At 46.4% G+C, this 16,122-nt stretch overlaps 2 pseudogenes; both read right to left on the bottom strand.

Annotated features, from left to right (window-relative positions):
* Positions 1 to 455: 455 nt before the first annotated feature.
* On the bottom strand, positions 456 to 1,023 carry LOC610518 (annotated as a pseudogene).
* A 1,555-nt stretch (positions 1,024 to 2,578) lies between these two features.
* On the bottom strand, positions 2,579 to 3,570 carry LOC100688015 (annotated as a pseudogene).
* Positions 3,571 to 16,122: the final 12,552 nt, after the last annotated feature.

The following is a 16,122-nucleotide window of genomic DNA, read 5'->3' as shown; positions in this document are numbered from 1 at the left end:
GCTGTTGCTCCTTTGGGAGGGGCAGAGTCTTGAGCATGTACACAGTTCCCCTGTTTTTTTTTTTTTTTCTTTCCTAGTAAGACCAAGCCCATTGCTTTATTCAGATTATTTGTACATTACAGCAAGTTTGGGGGTGGAGAGAAGGAGCCACAATGAAGCCACAAATGCATGGGGGGAAGATACTAGAAACTGTTGTGTATTGTTTTGGTTAAAGAAAAAAAATTTTATAATCAACATCTCACTCGTTAAGTCAAAGTGAACAGAAAAACTTGATTGTTTTTAATCTGGCATTTATGTGTAGCTTTGCATTTCATATGTATAATTTATTGGGTACTGCTACTGTCGGTCGGCAGAATACCTAAAGGTAAAAACAAATATCAGGAGGGAAAAAGTATTAACAAAGGGAAGCTCAACAAGATGGCTTCAGGAGGGGGCAGTGCGCCGGGCCAGGCAGCTCAGCAGAAGCAGACCGTGTGCAGGAAGGCTCTGCCACTCTTCTCCTCCAACTCCTGAAGCAGCTCGCCAATCTCATTCTCCATGTCCTCCGTGTGCTGAATACACTGGCACAGCTCACAGATGAGGAACGCCCCCAGGGTGGCCTCCTTGTGGTTGTCCTGAATGTCCACATTGATCACGTGCACCGGCTGGCAGGTCTCCTGCTCTCTGGGATTCAGATCTTCTACCACCTGATCGTACGCTCTCTCTTCACAGGTGAGGATCAGATGGAACAGGTCTCTGCAGTTCGAGACTTGATTCTCTTATTTCTGTCCAACATATGTAAGATGCCATTCTGCTATAGAGTTCTTTATCCTTCCTAAGGAGATCATTGTACATCTGATCATATGTAGTTTTGAAATCATAAACATTTGGCTTGTCAGGTGCTAGTCCTGGGAGCTTCACGTGAGTTCCTGTTCCAAAGGACCGGACACTGAATCCATGTTTGCTGAGGATGTTGTGCGCCTCCATGCTCCGGTTCTGGTTGCTCGAGCACACCACCACCACCCGTAGTGGCGACGACCGCATAGCAGTGGCCACAAGGACCGCAACATGACTGCTCCGGGAAGCCACCCAGCCATGCAGAAATAGAATGTGAGACACATACCCAATTTTGAACCTTCTAGTCACCACGTTAATAAAAGCCAAAAAAACCAGGTACTGTATCATACACATTATTCAATGGCTCCAAATATTAGCACAGGGCCCTAGCCCCATCATGGCCACCATATTGGATGGCACAGCTCTAGACTCTACTTCTAGAACTGTCTGCTGGCTGTTGGCAAGCTCCTTCGGGCCCTGAACCTTGGGTTTCCCCAGCTGTGAAACAGGAGTCTGTTCTCCTGTGCCCTGTGCCTACCTCAGGGAGAGCCCGGGGCTGGGGTTCCAATGTCTGGAAGCTCCAGGGAAGATGGAGTGAGTTCTTTGGACTCAAGCTGAAATACAAGCCTTACATCGCCTTATGCTTTATTTGTTTATAATGTTTTTATATATAAAAATAAGGGTTCTTTAGTGGGTTTTGGGCACTGTGTAGAATTCTGCATCTAGCCCGAAGGGCAGCATGCTTGGACCATTGGTGTTTTATTCGCCGATGCACTTCACCCCAGTGTGTGAAGCCTGCTTCTCTCTCCTCTCAAGGACAGGGGCAACTCCTGCTGGCCAGAGGGCTCCTGGGCCTCTGGGAGTGGGAGTGGGGGTGGGGCAGGAGGAAGAAGAGCCAGCACCCCCCACAGGTAGATGGCTGGTGCATTACGTCTTCAGCTTCAGCCTGCCTGTTTTCCGCACGCTGGGGATGGCCCTGCATTGGGGTCAGCTGGAACTCTGCTGTCACCTGTTCTCAGGAGCTACAAAGATCTCATTCTCGTTCTAAAACTGCCAGACCCCAGCAGCCTTGCATTCAGGGCCCCACTTGTGGGGTGTGTCTGGAGGGGCAGCTCTGTGCCTTACTGGCTCCCAGCAGGCAGAGACCTCTCCAGTGTCGCAGCTGTGCACTCCCTGGGGAAGGAGCCACCCGCAGAGTCCACTTTGGTGGACGGTGGTATGCTCTGGGTAACCTGAGTGTCTGCTGGTCGATTCAGGCACCTGGGGGACTGCAATCCAGGCTGGTGCCATGGGAAGAACTGCATTCTGTGTGTTTTCTTCAGGGTTAGAATCATGGATGGGGTGTGGTGAGAAGGCGGGATGCAAGTGTAGTAAGGTGTAACTTTTCCTTAAAGTGAATAATGGGTAATTTGTCAATAAAGCATTCTTTTGTGGAAGAGCCCCCCCCCAAAAAACGGGAACAGTCCCCTGTTTTTTTATGAATTTATTTAACTATTTTGGAAACAACCGCCCCCAAATAATGCCTGAACCCAAAAGGTACATAAAAATGGCCAAAAATACTTTAAAATAATAGATCTGAAGATCATTTGTAGTTTTTTCCTCATAATATGAATGCTTTCAGCAGGACAATAAATTACAAACCATATCAAATCATGTTAAGGCAGATGATCAATCTGGTTGCATTTGTAACTACTCCTGGGAAAGTAATCATGTTGGAGCTGTTCCTCCCAGCCATTTGGTCAGTTGGTCCAGGAAAGGGCAGTCCTGGAGTCAGCAGGTGAGGAGCTGGGCTTGCCTGTCTTGTCATTGCTCGTTCTGCTGGCCCTCTGTGACAGAAGCAGACAGAGATCCCTGGCCCTTGTTGACATCACTGATGCACACCCACTGTCTGTCAACGGACTCCTTCCACAGGGTCACCTTATTGTCTCCGCCCGAGACAGCCAGGATGTTGGCTGTGATGTACCAGCTCACATGCCACCCAACATCATTGAACTTGTGCAAAGTTTGGGTGACCATGTATTGCCTGAGGTGTCATCACAAGTCCAGATGAACACACGACCGTCCTGGGAGCAACTGGCGATGATGCTGGTGGGCAGGCCAATGGAGGGGGCCCAGGCCACATCTCGAACCCAGTCACTGTGCGCTTCTAGCTTCTGTTCCTCCTTCCACTGGCCATCCGCCTCTTCCTTCCACAGTTTGATGAGGTTGTCACAGTCGCCTGAAGCAAACCCCTTGATGTAGTTGGGCTTCTGTTCCGATGGCTGGTCTATGAGGCTTCCAGGTACAACAGCAGGGGCCCAACTGATGGCATTGCAGTCAATAGTATGAGCATTGTTGATCTTCTTTACTTCCCACTGGCCCTCTCCGGTGTATGTCAGCAGGGAGATGGCCCCATCTGAGCTCCGACAGGCCAGTATTAGGCTGTAGTCATGGGGGGCCCAGCACACAGAGTTTACTGAGGAGTCGTGTCCTGTGTGCTCAGAGTCTTCTCCCAGGTGCCATTCTCCTCCTTCCAGATAATGACTTTCCGGTCATAGGAGCCGGATGCCAGGATGTTGCCATACATGGGGTGGGCCCAGGCCACTTGCCACACAGGACCCTCGTGACCTCTGAGGTTGGCAATAAGGATCTGTCCTCCATTTCGCACATTGAAGATTTTGACGGACCTGAGGAGCAGGTTGCCAGGCGGGTGCCATGGTAGTCCATCTGGGCATCATGAATCATATCCTCATGGGAGGTGTCCACAGTGTTAATTACTGCATTTCAATTAAACAAAGTGTGACAAATACTGTAAGAGGTTCATTCAATATCTATTCCAACCACTTATCCCTTGCCTTTCAGAACTAGAGACTAAAAAGTAAAGTATATAGTTTCCAACCTCCCTTACAGCTAGGAATAGCAACCGAATGAAGTTCTGGCCAATAAGATATAGACAGGAGTCCTAAGGGAGAGCCTCCCTTCTGGAATAAAAAGGAAGCTTTTGGAGACCTTTACTTCCCATTCTCTTACTTCATTTATGGAATTCAGACACAATACCTAGAGGTGCCACAGTCATCTCGAGACCATGAGGAGGACTGTGCTAAGGAAGGTGGAACAGAAAGACAAACCTGGTTCTTTAGGACATATTCAAGCAGCTGCACAAACCTTGAGCTGCCTTCCTGTTTTATGAGAGGGGGGAAATCTCAGGTGGTAGCTTATGGGGCTCTCTTTCAATTGTCTCTTTCTCTGAGTTCTGTTAGGCTATTTTCTTTATTTGGTGTTACTCTCCACCCCTTAGGTGCAACTGATCACTAATTGCTTGCTTTATAGTTTTCGACAATCCCCTGGGCCATGTATTTCTTGGTAGTCTGATCCAATTCAATGTGACTATATTTTGAAGTCAATCTTTGAGCTTTGTTTTGTCCCCAGGGTGTCTTCTTAGCGGTTTCTTTCCCTAGTTCTCTCTAGGCCTATGAACTAGATGGCCTGTGGTTTAGCTTGTTGCTCCTAACTGAGAGGAATTGTTGTCCTATTAATTTAAGCCACTTTAAGCTTACATTTCTCCATGTTTTTTTTTTTTTTTTTTTTCAAATAATGTCAGTTGCTTTGTGAAGAGTTTTGGAGCCCTGTTTTCTTATGGGATGCTTCTCCTCCTAGACAATATCTCTGATCCACTACTCTGGGCTCTGAATGGGGCAGTAGACTCTGGTCTGCATGACTTGACTCTCTTGTTCTGGAAACTCTGCCCTAATCTGGGGCAAGGGTGGTGAGGGCCCCAGTATTCTTGGCTGGCTATACCTAGGGCAGAGCGTCTATGCCATGGGTGGGAATTGGTGCAGGAAAGGAGCTCCTGATCTCTTGGCCACACTCCCCAGGCCAATTTATAATTGGAGGGCATTAGAAATGCTGGTGGCCTGCGCTTCTGGGTGAGGTATATTAAGACTTGGTGCCCCCCTTCCCCTTAGCTCCCAACCATCCTCTTGGCCATTCTTACAGAGTGGTGCTTCTATCAAGCTGAGAGTGGAGAAGGAAAGAAGGAATGGGCCATACCTCAAATGTCACAGATTCTTGCTGTTCTTACCAAGTTTTAGTATGTTTCCTTGAATAAACTTTTCGTCATTTTTTATATGCCCTTGGGACAATTTCCAGAGACTTTAAATAATTGTTTTTTTAATAGTTATTACCACATTTCTTTTTTCTGGTGAGTGAGTCCATGGAGTTCCTCATGCTGACATCCCACCATAAATTTTTAATGAACTGCCACATTGTTTTTGAATGTTTATACCATGTTATATCCCTACTAGTCTCAGTTTCTATACAGTCTCAGTCAGTTTCTGGTCAGTCTTCAATTTTATCCACTCTCATAAGTATGTAATGGTATGTCCTTATGCTTTTAACTTCATGTTCTGATGGGTAATGGTGTTGGGCATATTTGCATATGTCTATTTGCCATCCATATATGTTCATTGGTAAAGTGCCTGTTCAAAGATTTTTCCCATTTTTCTTTTAGATTTTATTAATTTATTCATGAGAGAGAGAGAGAGAGAGAGAGAGGCAAGGACACAGGCAGAGGGAGAATCAGACTCCATGCAAGGAGCCTGACATGGGACTCGATCCCAGGACTCCAGGATCATGCCCTGGGCTGAAGGCAGGAGCCAAACCACTGAGCCACCCAGGGATCCCTGCTTTTTCCCATTTTTAAGTTGGATTATTTTTGTATTGAGTTTTGAGAATTCCTTATCTATTATGGCTACAAGTTCTTTATTGGATATATGCTTTGTGAAGTTTGTCTCCCAGTCTGTAGCTTGTCTCAAGAGTATCTATTGTAGGGATGCCTGGGTGGCTCAGCGGTTTGAGTGTCTGCCTTTGGCTCAGGTCGTGAACCTGGGATCAATGAACCGAGTCCTGCATCGGGTTCCCTGCATGGAACCTGCTTCTCCCTCTGCCTGTGTCTCTGCCTTTCTCTGTGTGTCTCTCATGAATGCATTAAAAAAAAATCTTCATTAAAAAAAAAGTATCTATTGCAAAGTGGATGTCTTTTGATGAACTCCAAGTTATCAACTTGTTGTTTTATATAGCTTTGGTGCTGTAGCTAATAAATCTTTGCCTATCCTAAGATCATAAGGTTTCTCCTAAAAGTGTTATAATTTGGAGCTCTACATTTAACTATAGATCCATTTTTAGTTCAATTTGAAGATATGAATTTTGGATGGAACTTCAATTTTTATCCCCTACTGATATCCAATTTTTTCAGCATAATTTGTGGAAAAGATTATCCTTCTTTCCCTGACTTGCCTTTGACTGTTGTTAACAGTCCACTCACTATATTTATATATTTGTGAGAATTGATTTCTGGACATCTTTACCATTTTTGTGCCAATATCACACTGTTTTGATTACTGTAGTTTTATGCTAAGTCATGTGATCAGCTAGTATTAGTCCTTCAACTTCATTTTTATTTTTTAGAAAAGAATTTTGGTTTGGGGTTTTTTTATATCTTCCACATCTCTAACTTTTTAAACATAAAGAATACAATAACTGCTTTAATATTCTTCTCTGCTAATGTTAATATAGTTTTCACTTCTGGATCAGTTTTTTTTTAATCTTTGAAAAGAATATATATTTATTTTGAATTAATTTGAAAAAGTGAAAAATATTCCTAGAAATGTAATATGAGTCTATTATGTCCATATGTGAATTGAATGCAATCATAAATACAAAGAAAGTCTCACTTTGTACTTGAATCCAATTTCATCTTAAGTCTCCTAAACTTCAGAAAGTTACTATTCATATATCATCTGGGTCAGTTTTGGTTAATTAGCTTTTTTCCTCATTGTGGGTTGTGTATTCCTACTGCTTTTAATGCCTGGTAATTTCTTTTTTTTTCCTCTTTCTCTTTCTTCCTTTCTTTCTTTTCTTTTCTTTCTTTTCTTTTCTTTTCTTTCTTTTCTTTTCTTTTCTTTTCTTTTCTTTCTTTTCTTTTCTTTCTATTTTTTATCCTAGGCATTGTGAGTTTTACCTTGTTCGGTACTGAATAATTTTGTATTCCTACAAATATTATTGTGCTTCATTCTGGAACACAGTAAAATTACTTGGAAACAGTTTTATGATTTGAAGTCTTGCTTTAAGATTTATTACGTGGGGCCACAACAACATTCGGTCTAGGGCAAATGACTCCCTACTGACAAGACAAGACTTTTCTTGTATTCTCCACTGTGCCCCGTGAATCATGAGGTTTCCAATCTAGCTGATGGGAACAGGCACTCTTCCTGGTCTTGGGAGAGCTTCTAATCCTCTCAGGTGGCTCTTTCTCCATCCTTGGATAGCTTCTTCACATGCATATGCTGGCCCATACTCTGCTACATCCTTGAAGGCAGCCCTCTGACATTCTTTCTCCATGCAGGTCTCTACTCTCTAGTACCCTGTCTGATGACTCTTGCCATTTGGTCTCCCTGGTCTCAGCTTTGTCACTCAACTCATGTTCTGATGGGTGTACTCTGATGCACCCACTGTACTCTATCTTTTCCCTCTCCCTGCATCATGAGCTGGAAACTATCAGAGGAAGTAAACTGGAGTAATCATAGGTCACCTCCTTTGTTTCCTGGCTCTTAGAGATCAATCACTTTCCTTCATTGTCTGATGTTCAATGTCTTATGTCTTGGGGAAAAAAAAACACGTTGTTTCATACATGCTATTTGTTTTTTGGTTGTCTCATGTGGGAGGGTAAATTTGGACTCTGTTACTCTCTGTTGGTCAGAAGTAGAAGTCTTTTCGTTATTTAATATAAGTTAATTTTCATAAAAAATATTACTTTGGGAGACATAGAGGGTGGACTGAAAAGCTGGAGTTTGAAGGGGCTGGATTAGACTCTGAGATGAGCATGGAGTCAAGCAAGAAGAGAGAGACCAGAAGGTCTCCAGCCAGGCACATTGGGATTTGACTCATGATTCATGGTCCAGGAAGGTCTCTGCTTTTGTAGCCATTGCCCCAGACTTGTGGCTCAGGGTTGTTGGAGACTTGGCAAGAAGGGTTCTGCATGGGGGTTATGACCATCTCATCCTGGGGAGGAAGGACCTATTTCTGGCCCCTTTTGTATCTGAACAAAGCTTTGTCCTGAGTGTTTCTTCTCCCAGGGTATCTTTATCTCCTCACATATGGTAGGCAGGAACATCTTAAGGCCTGGCATATGGTGTGGCCACAGCCAGGTGTTACTAGCACACTTCAGCTCTCACCTAAGACTGCTACTGCTATCTTGGTGACTGACAGTGATTCCTCATGTAAAAACACAGTTGTTCCTGACCTATTTGTTAAAAAGCCTTTTTCTTTCTCCATTCAATTCCTTTGGCACTCTTGTCAAAAATCAGTTAACCCTGTAAGGTTCGGTTTACTCCAGAACCATTTCTATTCCATTGATCAGTTTGTCCATCCTTCTGCCAATACCATAATGAGTCTTGAAATTAAATAGTGTTAAGTCCATCAATCTTTCTTTACTTTCCAAGATGGCTTTGGATATTCTAGGTACTTCACATTTCTACATAAATCTTAGAAGAAACTTGACAATTTCTAAGAAAGGGGCTGCGAGATTTTGATTGAGATTGTATTAAATCTCTAGATCAGTTTGGGAATCAACATCTTAGCGATGTTGTCTTTCAACCCAAGAATATGATATGTATCCACCCACATTTATTTAGATCTTCCTTGGTTTCTCTTAGCAATGTTTTGTAGTTTCCAGTATACCAGCCCAGCACAACTTTGGCTAAGTTTTCCCCTAGTCTTTGTACATTTTTAAAAAAGATTTTATTTATTTATTCATGAGAGACACAGAGAGAGAGAGAGAGAGAGAGAGGCAGAGATACAGGTAGAAGGAGAAGCAGGCTCCATGCAGGGAGCCCAACGTGGGACTCGATCCCGGGTCTCCAGGATCAGGTCCTGGGCTGAAGGTGGCGCTAAACTGCTGAGCCACCCGGGCTGCCCATCTTTGTACATTTTTGATGCTACATAGATAGTACTGACTTTTTTTTTTTTTTAAGAATCATATTCTAATTGTTCATTGCTTTTATATGGAAATATAATTGATTTTTGTCTGATGACCTTGTATCAAGAAATCTTGCCTAATTCATTTATTATTTCCAGTAGATTTTTTTTTTTTTGTAAATTCTTTAGCCTTTTCTATGTACACAATGTGTTAACTGAAGAATGAAAATACTTTTGTTTCTTATAGATACCCTTTATCAGGCTGAGGAAGTTTCCTTCTGTTCCAAAAGCTCTTTGCTAAGAGTTTTTTTTTGTCCCCCAAAATCATGGGATTCGGATAGGTGTTGAATTTGTCAAAATTTTTTTCATTTATTTATGTGATAATATATTTTTTCCTTCATTGTTAATGTGGCAAAATGTAGTGTTTTTAAAATATTAAAGCATTTTGCATTTCTAGTATTAACATATATGCATGTGCATGCATATGCACACACACAATTTTTCTGCAATTGATTTGCTAATATTTGTTAATGATTTTGTGCCTATATTCTTAAGGAATATTGGTCTATAATTTCCTTTTCCTATAACGTCCTTCACTAGTTTTGTTATTAAGGTTATGATTACCTCATGGAATGGTTAGAAATTTTTTCTTCCTGCTGTATTTTTTGAAAGAATTAGTCTAAGATTGGTATTATTTCTTCCTTAAATATTTGATATAATTCACTAATGAAGCCACCTGAGCCTAGACCTTTCTTTGTGGGGAAATTTCAAAGTTTTATAAGTGTAGTGCTACTCATGTATAACATATGTGAGTGAGTGTGTGTGCATGCACATGCATGTGAATTATGGAATTTTATGCCTTTGAAGGAATCTGCCCATTTTATCTAAGTTGTCAAATCTATTGGTATAAGGTTGTCCATAACTTTCCTTTATTGTTGTTTTACTGTCTTCAGGACCTGTAATTACATCTCCTCTTTCACTCTTAATAACAGCAACTTGTATTTTCTCTTTTCTTTAATTGAGCTAGCTAGGGTTTTTTCAGTTTTATTGATCCTTCAAATAACCAATTTTGTATTTTCTTGATCTTTCTCTATGGTTTGTTCATATTTTACTTTATTGATTCCTGCTGTTGTCTTTATTTCCTTCTTTCTATTTTGATTTAATTTGTCCTTTTTAAAATTCTTAAGATGGAATTTAGATAATTCATTGTAGGCATTTAAAGCTGTAAATCTTTCTCTTTTTAAAAAGATTTTATTTATTTATTCATGAGAGACACAGAGAGAGAGGCAGAGACATAGGCAGAAGGAGAAGCAGGCTCCCTGCAGGGAGCCCGATGTGGGACTCCAGGATCACGCCCTGAGCCGAAGGCAGACGTTCAACTAATGAACCACTCAGGGGTCCCTGTAAATTTTCCTTTAAGCTTGACTTTTGTCCTTCCACATATTATGATAGGTTTTGTTTTAACTTTCACTTCAAAATATTTTCTGATTTCCTTTGTGATTTCCTCTTTGACCTATGAATTATTTAGATGTGTGTTCCTTTTAAAGATTTGAGGATTTTCTTATTAGCTTCTTATGGATTTCTTCATCTCTACTAGTGTCTAGAGAACATACTGTATTATTGCAAAATGCTTTTTCATTGAGTATGACTCATTTTGCTGAATTTCCATGTGCATTTTAAAAATGTGTATTCCTCAGTATTGTGTTTTGTGGGTTTCATTTAGGTTAGTGTGATTTGTGATGTTCAGATCATCCATATTCTTTATTGGATTGTCTATTTTTCATCAGTTACTTGGAAAGGAGGTTAAATCTCTGTGAATATGCCTATTTCTTTAGTTCTCTCAGTTTTTGCTTCTCTGCATTTTGAACATCTGTTATTAGGTGCATTAATGTTTAGAATGTCTGTATCTTCCTAAAGGGTCCACTTTTATCATTATGAATCCATTCTCTTTCTCTAGTGGTACTTCAACGTCCTTTCTATTTCCCACACATTTGTCCTTTTTTTTTTTTTTTCACACATTTGTCCTTGTTGGTACTCCTCACTGCTCATGTAAGTAAGTTTGCACCTGATATTATTCCCTTTCAGTCAGAAGAACTTCCTTTAACATTTGCACTGGTTTAAACCTGCCTGTACATGAATTATCTCAGGTTTGTTTGCATGAAATGTCCTTATTTCCTTTTATTTTTAAGGGGTGATTTTGTGCTGGCCATAGAATTCTAGATTAAAATTTTTGGTTGCATTTCAAAGATGTTATTTGTCTTTAGAGAGAGCTGACCACTTTCCCTACAGGCAGTTAGCTTACTGGCCAATGAATGTGATCCTGTTGGGGTTTGCTGGTAGGTGTTTTGGGTGGGTGTAGAGTAACCCCTCGCTGCGAAGCAGAGCACCAGTGTCCTCAGCATTGTGCAACCTCCCAGGTCCCCATCCAGCTCTCAGCTTGCCCTGGCTGCTCTCTGCTTACCTAGCGGAGCACAGCCCTGTGCACCTACAGCCAGTATTCTGCTAAGACTCAGAGGTACTCTCTGCGGAATTCTGGTGCGTCTCTACATCGCTTCCTCCTTCCAGCCCTTGCCCTGCAGCTCTAGCTACCTCCGCAGTCCTGAGCACTAGCAGGTTCCCTCTTCCCAGTGAGCTGTCTGTTTAGGTTCTCCAACCCTGTACCACAGTCGGGTGAGTGCATCAGGCGTGAAGCCAGAATGTGGAGCTCGAGTTACAGCCCTGCTTTGTCTGATGACTCTTGCCTGAGCAGTTGCCTCACATAGACGTTGTCTAGTTTCATAGTTGCTTGTGGGGACAGGGTAAATCTTACACGAAAGCACTTCATCATGATTGGGGCTGGAAGTTAAGACTTCCTCTTTATGGTTCCATCTTTTCTATTTGAACTATTTTTTTAAACCTGTACATGTATTATTTTTATATCAATTTTTTAAATGATGGCATAAAAAATCCTAGTGCAGACAGTGCTAGCTTGCCTGCTGGTTTACAGGCTGCTTGCCTAACAGTAGTTACATGGGTTGCCCTGAACCCCCACTTTGCACTGGGGAGTTTGGGAATTTGAAATGAGCTAGCCTCACTATGGATACTGGTGCAGTCACTTAGTGGTTCTCTGGCCTCGAGTAAGCCGTGTGGTCTCTCTAATCTCCACTTTCTTCTGGGAAAAATAGAGCAGATAATCCCTCTGTCCTACGGTAGTTTTGAGAAACAGGAAGAAGTCCTTTCTTTGAAGTCCCTACCATGGTCCAGGCTATAGTATCAGTGTCCCATGAGCCTTGTTTCTTTATTTCCTATCTTCTTCCTCACCCAGTGTTTGAGCAACGGACAGCCTGAAAGGTGTCCAGGCAATCAAGAAGGCAGTGGAGTCAAACCCTGCAGGGATATCCCTGGGTGGGTGGATGGGTGGGTGGATGCATAAAGAGGAGAATTAGTATTTATCCTATTTGCCTCTCTAGGGTCTTAGCTCTTTGAAGGCCATACCCCCTTCATCTTACGCATTTAGAGCCTTTGTACAGAAATGAGTTGTTCTCTATGTCTTTACCACCTGGAAGCCGAGGACACAGGTTTTGTTCCATACCCCACAGGGTCTGCATCAATCCTTCAATGACTCCCTAGAATAAAATCCCAGCTCCTCACTCTGCCCACAGGCCTTATGGCCTCACCAGCCCCACTGGAGCCCTCATGCCTGTACCCAGACACATCGACCTCCTTGCCATCCTATAGACAGGCTCAGCTCAGGTCTGCTTTAGGATAGCTGAACAGACAGGCTTGGTAAACCCAGTCACCTGTAGGCAAAACAAGATAGGGTTACAGGGCAGAGGGGTAGGGCAGGAGGGGCTTCCAGGGACCTCAGCCCCAGGTCAGGGCCCTCCTTCTCTCCAGGGTGGGGGGCCTTTGCTGGGTCAGGGGTGTCCTGGGTAGAGGAAACAGCAGGTGCAAAGACCCTAAGGCAGGGACAAGAGGTAGCTGGAGCATGGGAGTGAGGGGAAGGATGGGAGGTGTGTGGTTTGTGATGCCCACGGTTTAAAAACATGAAATAAGTCACCAAACTTGGAAAATTGGGATATGAAATTTTTATTTATTTATTTTTAAGATTTTATTTATTCATGAGAGACACAGAGAGAGAGGCAGAGACATAGGCAGAGGGAGAAGCAGGCTCCCTGCAGGGAGCCCAATGTGGGACTCAATCCCAGGACCCCGGGGTCATGACCTCAGCTGAAGGCAGAGGCTCAACTACTGAGCCACCCAGGCATCCTGGGACATGAAGTTTTTAAAAACTAGACTCTTAGCTTTTAAAATTTGAAATGGCTGGTGCCATCAGGCCCACTGGCTGGAGCTGAGACTGCTGTCCCCACCCCCACCCCCACCTCACACACTGGGCTGGGTAGTAAGGGATGGGCCCCACCCCTCATGGCACCTGTGCCCTCACTGCTCCTGCCCTGCTGGCTACAGTCTGTCCTCTGCTTCCACCTTCCCACTGTTGCTTCTCCTCCTCCTCAGCTCAGCTCTGGCCTGTGTGTCTGCAGGCTCCTCATCCCTGGACAGCTGGGCCTGCAGGGATGGGAGGGGAGGGGGGCTGCATCCTATCCTGCAGCTTGCCCCCTCTCCACCCTGGGAAAAGACAGGCCTTCCTCCTGTGGGAGGGGAACACACCCCTGGGCCCCCTCACGGCTCCCCTACCTTCCCCGTGGCTTCTGAAATCCTCTCCATCCCTCGCCTCATCTGGCACCCTCAGCAACTTTGGTGCCCCCATCTTAGGCAGGAGGGGCCAAGTGACCTGCCAGGGGGAGCGGCTTGGCAGGCTTCCGGGAGGCGCCCATCCCTCTCAGACATGCAAGGACCTTGAAGGTTTGCATGGGGAGGGACAAGGTCCAGCTAAGGTGGAGAATGGAGTGTGGGGACAGGCAGGTTCCCCAGTCCCATGGGGGCCCATGGAGGCAGAGGTGGGGGAGAGGAGGGGCATCTGGGCCAAGTCCCCACTTTGTGCCTATGACCCCTTCATCCTGTTGGCACTCGAGGGGACACGGGCAAGACAGTCCTGTGCCCCCTGCCCCGTCCCCCAACACAGGCCTCAGCTGCACGCCAGACCCCGGGAGCACTGTCCTATGACACGGGCGCTCACCTGTGTCCCAGGCCCCGAGCGACCTCAAACATCCTGCTTCCCCAGCAGACCGTGAGCAGGTCATTAAGACAGAGCAGGACTTTATAAACATGGCTTAACGTTAAGTATGCAAGAAAATCTCTGTAATTTCCCGCCGGGCAATGGGGATGTTGTCTGATTCCTACAGGCCATAATTTTTGGGGAGAGAAACGTTTTTTTCCCCACAAATGATGGGAAGTCGGTGGTTACGGTTAGGGCTGGCTGTTGACGTTGGGAAGCTGTTCTGATGCCCAGAATCCCACCTACCTCAGCTAAATGGTATCTTTATGAAATTAGCAGAACGTGGCTGCACCGACGGGAGGCAAAAAAAAAAAAAAAAAAAAGAAAGAAAAAAAAAGCTTCCAAATTTTAAGTATAATTGGAAAACTGACCTTTGGAAAATATTTTCCCACCTAGCCCCACGCCGGGAAGAATGGGCGCTTTATGTGGAGGGTGAGTGGCGTCCTTGAAGAATGAGCTGGTCTCTCTGGAGGTAGAAGCAGGGTGGCGTGAGGGGTTGTGGGATCTCTCTCAGGGTGTCTTCAGGTTACAGGGGTGGTGGTCACTGACCAGAGGAGCAGAGGACACTGCAGGTACCCTGGACTGGGTGTACCCAGGAGCAGCTGAAGATGGCCTGGCCAGGAGGATTCACAGGTCTGGCGGGAAAGTGGGGAGATGGGAGCCTGGGGTGTGCCCCTCACTACTGTCCTGTGTCCCCCCCCCCCCGCCCCCCCTCCTCAGACGGCAGAGAGGCAGTGTCAGGGCTGGTGCAGGTGGACCGGGTCCTGGACTAGGTTCTGGACCCCATGAGCTGGGATGCCGTTGACCCTGCAGTCAGAGAAGACAGGAGGGGCCAGGTGGGCTTCCCCTGCGGGCCGTGCTCCCAGAAGGGTCACAGGGATATGAAGAAGCCCCGAAACCATCCAGCAACTTGGCAAGTGTCTACTGAAGCATTGAATGCCCTCATGTCCCCTCTGAGCCTCGGTGCCTTATCAGTAAAGTGGGGTGATCACAGGGGAGGAACAGACAGACAACTGGCCAACTGGGGGAGCCCCGAAGTCCTCGTGTTGTGGAGGACACGCAGCCTGTGTCCCTATAGGCCTGGAGCCCGGCCGCCCGGCTCATGGTTTGATGGAGCTCAGAGCACTGGCCCGCCGGACTCCTGTCTCCCTGCAGCCCGTTGCCCTAACCTTGGCCCAACCGGGGACCATCTGCCCACCCACCCTCGGTCAGCCCCGGCCAGCGAAGTGTAAGAGCAGGAGCCCTGGGCTCCTGGGACCTCTGCAGGGAGGAGCCTGGGCGCTGCTTCCAGTCCTGCGGGGAGAGGTCCCGTGTTCCGAGTGACCCCTGCGCGGGCCTGGCCCGGCCCCTCCCGGCGGGTGTTACCCCTGGGGGCCACGCTCCTGCAGCCCACCTCTGAGCGTGCGCCTGTCTAGCCCCCGGGCCTTCTGACCCTAGGAGGCAGACAGCTACCCAGTCCTCTGTCGCGAGAGGTTCCCGCTGTGTGGTGCCCAGGGAGTGAGGGGCAGAGCTGGGGCGCTCCGGGGCTGGCACCCCAGCTTACCGCGAGGCGGAGACGTGCTATGGTGGGGGGGCACGGTGGCAGCTCCTTAAGTGACTTAGGCAGGAGGTGTGGGGGCGGGGTGGGAAGCGGTGGCGGGACCACCCCACCCCCAGAGCAGCTTCTGGCCTCCATCCCCTCCCTAGGGGAGCGCCTGCCCCGCCTCTCTCCCTGCAGCCCTACCCGCTGGCCAGTCCTCCGGATTCTTGGTGGCAGCTGCGGGAATGCGCTCGCCGGTCTACACTGCCTACACTGCCTACACTGCTCTAAGCGCTTGGCGCCGCGCACGCTCCATCACCCCGCTGCTGACAGCCGGGGAGACTGAGGCACGCCCAGCCCCTGGCCGCAGCCGTCCCCCGCACGGCCTGGCCTGGGACAGACAGACACACGCTACGGATCGGCCACGTCGCCCTCCTCGGAAGGAGCGCATCTGCTAATTACCCGTCCAGCTTTCTCCATAAATGTCTTGGGATTTTAACGGCGAATTTGAGTAGAAACAGCCTCAGGAGAAGAGCCAGAGGCACAGGCCCCGGGACTGAACCGAGGAAGTGAGGTGCGCGGCCGGTGGGAGCTCCGAATTGGGGTCCCCGTGCCACGGAGAGGGAAACCGAGGCCCGGGGCACGTGACCCGGCGGGGCGGGGGCGGATCGGCGGGGCG

The sequence above is a fragment of the Canis lupus genome, chromosome 1 (genome assembly GCF_011100685.1).
Source record: "Canis lupus familiaris isolate Mischka breed German Shepherd chromosome 1, alternate assembly UU_Cfam_GSD_1.0, whole genome shotgun sequence".
NCBI classification, from domain to species: Eukaryota; Metazoa; Chordata; class Mammalia; order Carnivora; family Canidae; genus Canis; species Canis lupus.
The sequence above is the reverse complement of the archived record's forward strand: the minus strand, read 5'-3'. Positions and strand labels throughout refer to the sequence as shown.